Here is a 7,953-nt window from a genome sequence, read left to right as displayed (position 1 = left end):
AAATGCTAAAATCTAAATTAAATTCTCATTAAATTAAATCTAGTGTAAATTACTTGGTCTTAAAGTATATTTGATCATTTCACATTTCCTTCTGACACCTGGTTTAAAGACATGACAATACATGACAGTAGCCATAAATTAGCCATAAAAAGCCATGAATTAACATGGCAAAAAAGCTTTATACAAGAAAAAGGGTGCGGGAGATGGCTCAGTGCAGCTGAGATCAGCAATTAAGATAAGCAATTGAGATTAAGAGCAATTGAGATACTCAACCTGAGAGAAGGTGATAGAGGTGAAAGGAAACCAGGTGAGTTGAGTAAAACCAGAGGTAACCCTTTGAAAACAACATGACCACAATAGTAAAGTAGGCTTAGCCTTAAGAGGCTATGTAGGCTAATAAACGGAATGTTGGACTGGGCTATTTCTAAGAAGAAACTGAACACACTGACTGTTTTTGGCATTTTCTGTGTGATTCTGAAGGTTAAATTATATACCTTGTTTCTTAATATTCTTGGCAGAATTATGTAATCCTTAACAAAGTTAGGATGCCTTTAATGCCACGCTGCTACTGAACCCCGTTATCATGATTGAGATGACAAATGTTGCTCTCAAGAGATTATGTCACTTCCAAAACAATGTTCTATTTCTATACTTAAGCACATTCCACCAGCAAATATTTTCAGGCATGTGAATGTTTGGTTTCTTGCAGAAATATGCATTTACCAATGAACCCAACAAATGTCAAACCATCTGGGCTGATAAAACCTGCTATATCAGACACACTGCAATGCTAGTCTATGAATACTTTCCACATGGGCCTGCGTGAACGATGATGTCCAGATATTGCGTAACAGAGCAGCGTCTTCATCTACACCTCCGTCTCCTCTTTCTTTTTCTCCCCAGTCCATGTCTTTCTCTGTCTCACTTTTTGTCAATAGCCATTTAAAGGCTGAATAATTTGCTAAAGGACTCTTTGCCAGTTGGATGTGTGTCAGAGAACAATGGGAGGTAGAAGTAGAAGCCAAATAACAATGCAGCCATATATGGTCATTTGAATTCAGACAATTGCTCTTGAACCCTCTCTACCACAAAGCTCCTGACATATTCACACATGGACTCATGCCACCAATGTGCACAATCCACATTGAAGGTAGCAGCAATTTCAATAGTAAATGCCAAAGACAAATAGGAAGAAAAGAGAACGGTAGAAAAGAAAAGGATCGGGAAGGAGATGAGGATGAGGACGGGAGAAAAAGAGAAGATGACAGTGCCTGAGGGAACAAACATCACCTCCCGTCTGGCTGCTTGACAGCAACGAGCAGACAGGTGGAGAAAGGAGGAGGATGAGCAGAGCAGAGTGTGTGTGTGTATGTGTGTGTGTTTGTGCACGCAGAGGTGCACAGGAGAAGGGCATCTGTCCGTCTCAAAATACGACATGTGGCAGCTGCCTGCATCTGCCCCAGTGTCCTGCTGTGTGCTGTACCTGGCTAGCATCTCAGTGGAGATCTGCGATACCTTTATGCATCTGTCCAGCTGTCGCTTCCCCTTATGCTATCTGTCTATCTGTCTGTCGGTCTACAAAGCTGTGTGCTCCGACTGTGGTGAGCACACTTTGTGTCCGTATGTCCACCTACTGTCTGTGTGTCCTCCTGTCACGCTGGCATTCTGTGCACATGGCAACACAGCCTGCCCATACTGCATTCTACCCACGCATCCTATGCACCAGGGGATGTACATGTACTGTACTAGGATGCAACGATTGCACCCCCTCTCTCCATTACAGCAAGCTAATGCTGCATGCTATTAAGCTGTGCACATACATGATGTACACCAACACACTGGTCACTGGACTGGATAGTAAGTGGATCAACTGTGGCCAACAGTGATTGTGACCTCATGCCATATTTTAGAGTTTTAGGTAAATTGACTCTTAATAAATACTATGACTATGACTGTATTCATTGTATTTATATAACCAAAGCCTGTACATACTGTACACGTCTGCAGCTCTAAAATAAATGCACCACATAGGTTGGCAAAATAGTACATGATAATTTTTGTCTGAATTTATTGATTTTATCTGTTTATGTCATTGCAATATTTTTATTTACATGTTCATATGATTGTTTTACAAGTTTTGATTTTGGAAACCACCTTTTACATTAGTGTCAGTTTAGTTATTATAATAGTGACATAGAGGAAAATAGGTGAACCTAAGGAACCTCGTTATGATGCTCTACTGAGGTCCAGCATGTGTCAGTCAAACAATTAAGTTATGTCCAGTCAAACGTTACCTCTGACTTCGCTGTTGTTCACCTAGTTGCTCAACATGGGAGCTGGGAAAATACAGTACTGATAATTCAAAAATGTGCAATTGGTGCGTTTTCATGTTTAATGGTCAGGTGTCCCCGAAACCTGCATGTTTTCTTCAGACTGCTCTGAAAATGAGGGTTGATTTCAAAACCTCCAACTTGAGTTTGAAGTCTATAAATATGTTACAATCTCCACCTTTTTCTGGGTTTAAAAGCCCTTGTAATATTGTCATATATATCATATATCATATTGGTGAATTCAAAGATGTATGTCTGCTTACTAAAATAAAACCTGTGAGTTCCTTGTTACTAAGAAGATCTGACTCTTTTTAAAATGTTTTTGGAGACTTTATAGTAAACCCTGGAGGAGCCCTAGATGCAGAGCAGAGAGGAGACCACTGTGGCTGTGAGCCAGTTGACCTGCTCAAGCACAAAGTCTACCTTGGCTCACATGGTAGATTGTAATTATCATCATTTCTTCACTGTCATTGTAGAATCAGTATCAGCACGTGACTCTCTGTAAGACAGTCAAACTGTGCACCCTGGCAATCAAGCCCTCAGTACAAAAACAGGTTGAAGCCGTGCAGTAATGAATGTACTGGGGAGGTTTTACTTTGGTTGATTTTACCCTAAACTATTTAATATAAAAATGGAGGAATTTGAGTGTCCCTTTATTCCTAAATACTGCCTGACATTGTTTGGGTCAACACCCATTGAAAGTTGGTGAAGTTTTCCTTTAATAAGTTATAATATAAATAATAAATACACAAGAGGGTAAATGCTCAGGGTAATGAGGAAAAGGAGACCCACCTGGCCAGGGAAGACAGGGGACAGGAAACACAAGATGAAACAGGTAGAGACCCTACCACAATATGAAAGCAAAGTCAAACAACGCCAGGAAGAAAAGAGCATCCTGAAGCAACAGTTCTCTGTAGCACATGGTGTTTTCTCAGTGATGGCCCAGAAAGCTTACTAAGCCTTAATGTGTTGGTTCTGATGTAGCTGCAGTCAGGGGCGCCACTGTCATCTATGGACCTATTGAAATAAGTTTGCGGTCAGAGCATACGGTTTATTAAGAACTGACCCCTATTTCCAACATTGCCTGGTTGGTGCAGCTAATTAGATTGCAAAGGTGGTGATTCATTATTTTTTGTTTAGACAATAACATATCAGTATTCCGTCAAAATTACATTAATTTCAATGTGAAAACCTTACACTAGTGAATTAGAGTGTGACGCCTTTCAGGTGAGGAGGGAAGTTCTTCAAATACAGATTCTGTAAACCTGTCAGAGTGAGCGCTCTGCATTTGGATCTTGGAAAGTAGTTTGAGTGAGCACTCTTACCGCTCTCGACTAATAGTGCACCACCAGGAGAAACGGTCAAAGCTTATGTTTTACAATTTGTAACATAATCCAATAAACGAATGCCTTGTGTGGACATTTTTCATTCTGTTCGCTGGCTGTCTCGCAGCACATAGTGCACGGGCTGCGAGGACAGTATGTAGAGGTTTGACTATAAAAGTAGTGCTAACATTATACTGCAAGCAAGCTTCATTAATAAACAAACCTTTCTTTTATAAAAATGAAAGTTATTGTGGGCCCTTCTCTTTCTGCTTTGTTAAACCTCTCTTTTTATGCCTGCTTTTTGCTGCTATGATTCATGCTTCTTTGACTGCAAGGACATTGCTGCTCTAACCGTTGACAATCTGACTATCTCACTCAGTAGCATCTATAGCATGGGTGTCAAATTCATTTTAGCTCAGGGAGCCACATGGAGAAAAATCTAGTCCCAAATGGACAGGACCGGTTAAATCATGGTGTATATGTATAGTACATGTACATCTATGTCATGGTGTAAAAACTTTAAATTGTTTGCTTTGTTTTAGTATGATCAATATAAAGATTAAGCTGGAGCCTGAGGATAGTGTGTCCAATATGGGGTGCCAAATGTAAAAGTAGAACCTATAACTAGTTTTCTCACATTTAACTAAATGACACAACGTGTTTTCTCACATTTAGTTAAATGTGCAAAAGTCTAAATGTAAATGTAAATGTTAAATATAAATGTAAATGTTAAATATAAATGTAAATGTAAATGTTAAATGTTAAATGTAAATGTTAAATGTTAAATGTAAATGTTAAATGTTGGCCGAGTGTAAAACTGAATATTCATGAATGGGCAAGTAGACTCTACCCCTACCCTCAAACAGCGCTGGTCTCAGATCAGAGACGCGAACTCAAATACGTCAAACAGTACGCATAGCTCCGCCCACATCTGACTCTGGATCGGTGCACGAAAATACTGGAGAGAAGCCTGAAGTCGAAGCCATCATGGCCGCCAAGTGGGTTTAAAAAGAATATTTCTGTGGCGCCGGTGGAGAATTAGTTGGCTAACTATACTAGCTAGCCGAAGTTACGTCCAGGCTAAAAACAAAAGTTTCCAGATCAGATGTGGGCGGGGTTTGCGCGCACTGTTTGAGGTGATTGAGTTCGCGTCTCTGATCTGAGACCAGCGCTGTTTGAGGGTAGGGATGGAGTCTACTTGCCCATTCATGAATATTCAGTTTTACACTCGGCCAACATTTAACATTTACATTTAACATTTACATTAAACATTTACATTTAACATTTAGCATTTAGCATTTAGCATTTAACATTTAACATTTACATTTAACATTTACATTTAACATTTAGCATTTAACATTTACATTTAACATTTACATTTAACATTTAGCATTTAACATTTAACATTTACATTTAACATTTAACATTTACATTTAGACTTTTGCACATTTAACTAGATGTGACAAAACATGTTGTGTCATTTAGTTAAATGTGAGAAAACTAGTTATTGTTACGGACAAGGGTCAAACTGGACTGAACAATATTCTAACACACACTCACCACGAGTGGGAAACAGGCTACAATGGCCACCAAACTGAACTGGGAGAGAAGACCCAAATGCAACGACCCACAGACAGGACTGACGACAAATGGTTTAATAATAAAACATACAGAAAGGACAATACAAACTAAGGACGCTGCGTATGCAGGATAAACCAGAAAACAAAACATGCAAACTAACACATAAAACTCACAGGTAAACTAAAGATCGCTGCAGAGCAGGAAACTAAATAACTATCCTAAAACACAAAACATGCAAACAACAGTATCAAACGTAATCAGCGAACAAACACACAAACCTGGACAGAGCACGATGGCACGGTAACAAGTAACACATAATGTGACAAGTAACGAGTAATAAGTAACAAGTAATGCACCAACAAAGACTGTGCACAAACTGAGACCTTAAATACAAGACAAGACAGGTAAACCCAATCAAACTAATAAAGGAAACACAAGACAGGAAACAAGGACACAAAACCAAAAGGGTGAAACCAGGCTGCCCCTGGTGGCGTGGTAGCCGAGTCCCAACAGTTATAGGTGCTCCTTTTACATTTGGCACCCCATATTTTTATACCTGGTTTTTGCTGCTATGATTCATGCTTCTTTGACCGCAAGGACATTGCTGCTCTAACCGTTGACAATCTGACTATCTCACTCAGTAGCATCTATAGCATGGGTGTCAAATTCATTTTAGCTCAGGGAGCCACATGGAGGAAAATCTAGTCCCAAATGGACCAGACCGTTTAAATCATGGTGTATATGTACAGTACATGTACATCTATGTCATGGTGTAAAAACTTTAAATTGTTCCCTTTGTTTTAATACGATCAATATAAAGATTAAGCTGGAGCCTGAGGATAGTTTGTCCAAAAGCACAACATCACTATTAATCATAAAACATCTCAAGTTTTTTGAAAATTCTGAGGACAAAGAACACACAACCACAAAATGCCTCAGTGATTAATAGATGCATATCATATACTGTATCACTGAACTACAGTATATCTCATGCAGCACTTTACACTAATTTGACTGCTGATTCCTGGCATCTTTGGAGCTTTCACAAGCGCATCAATATCAGGCATCACATCCTGAGTGGCACCCAAACTGCATCATGTAATTCAAGCTTTGTTTTATTTATGCTCATTACAGAGAACATTTGCTCCCAAAGATATGTGGTTCCGAACACGCACAACAGTTTTGCAGCGAGGACTGTCAAGTTGGAGTAACCTGGCAAGAGATTCTGATAAAACCTGCTCAAGCCAGCTGTGGTAAATGTGTGTTCAAATCACACTGTCACACTGCAAGTCTATTATTTCAAGTTGGATGCTGAGGGTAGATCAAAGGGATTAACAGTGAATGGCAATCAATAAACTTTGAAGTCTTTCTCCAGTTCACCAAAAACCTAAAAGGATTGCTTACACTCTCGTTACAGTCCCATTATTTTACCTTTGGACCGCTTCATGTCTGCCACATGTGAACTGCATCACCACCGGTGAGTTGTCACAATGACCATTTTAACGTGAAAGAGCGTATGCTGTCATAAAACTGTGTGAAAAAAAGCATCTATAGCCAGGCTGACAGCGCAGGACCAGTCCACTTCGACCATGTCCACGAGCCAACGAGTGTGGTGAAAATATCAGCTGCTGTCGTATCTGTCATCAGCACCAACTCCACAAACTCTTTGGTGACAGTAAATGTGTCATCAACTCTGCAGATGAAAATGACCAGTTGTGCCAGATCTGTAATGCCCATGCTTTCCAACTCCACTGAAAGATCGGGAATCCTGTCTGCAACTGTTTCGTGACAGGCTGATATTTGCAAAAGCCTGGTGCTTTTCAGGGCACACAATGTCCACTGCCTTTATTCTGCATGTTTTTACAAATGCACCCTCACTAAATGGTTTTGAAGCCAGTGCGATTTCATTAGCAATGAAATAGCTGGATTTCTCTGGTCTTTCTCTCAGCGTCACTGATGTAAGAGTAAACACAGACCTGCCAACAGTTCATTCACCTTCTGTCTTCTCCGCTGTCCTTGAAAATTGTCAAACAGTATTTATTGGCATGAAGACTCACATAATGGTGACGACAGTTATATTCCGATGGGGTGGACGAACAAAACCATGCAGTAAATGGGAGGGGGTGGAATTTGACTGGAGAAGCAGATATAAGTCAATTTAGACTTATTTGCAATTCTTTCATAGATAAATTCTTGATATCCCATATATTACTGCTAATAATGTTATTATTAATAAAGCTGTTTCAAAAACATATTTACTGCATTTCATTTTGTTTTTGCCCAAACAAATTGATTTTGCAGTTTAACATCCACTTCTACTTTCTAATTAAAAAAAAGGAAAATAATAATGTATTGTAGTAATTGAGTGATCATGCTACAAAAAGTCAGGGTTTTTTACAGACACATTAAAAACTGGGGCCTGGGAGGAGTTCGGGGAGGCCATGGAGGAGGACTATCGCTCGGCCTTAAAGAGATTCTGGCAAACCGTTCAACACCTAAGGAGGGGGAAGCAGTCCTTCACCAACTCAGTTTACAGTGGAGGAGGGGAGCTGTTGACCTTAACTAACTAACTATAGGAGGATCACACTCCTCAGCCTCCCTGAGAAAGTCTATGCCAGGGTACTGGAGAGGAGAATTTGGCCAATAGTCTAACCTTGTACACGGGACGAACAATGTGGTTTTTGGCCTGGTCGTGGAACGCTGGACCAGCTTTATAC

The sequence above is a fragment of the Betta splendens genome, chromosome 17, assembly GCF_900634795.4.
Source record: "Betta splendens chromosome 17, fBetSpl5.4, whole genome shotgun sequence".
Classification (NCBI taxonomy): domain Eukaryota; kingdom Metazoa; phylum Chordata; class Actinopteri; order Anabantiformes; family Osphronemidae; genus Betta; species Betta splendens.
Note: the sequence above shows the minus strand (reverse complement) of the source record.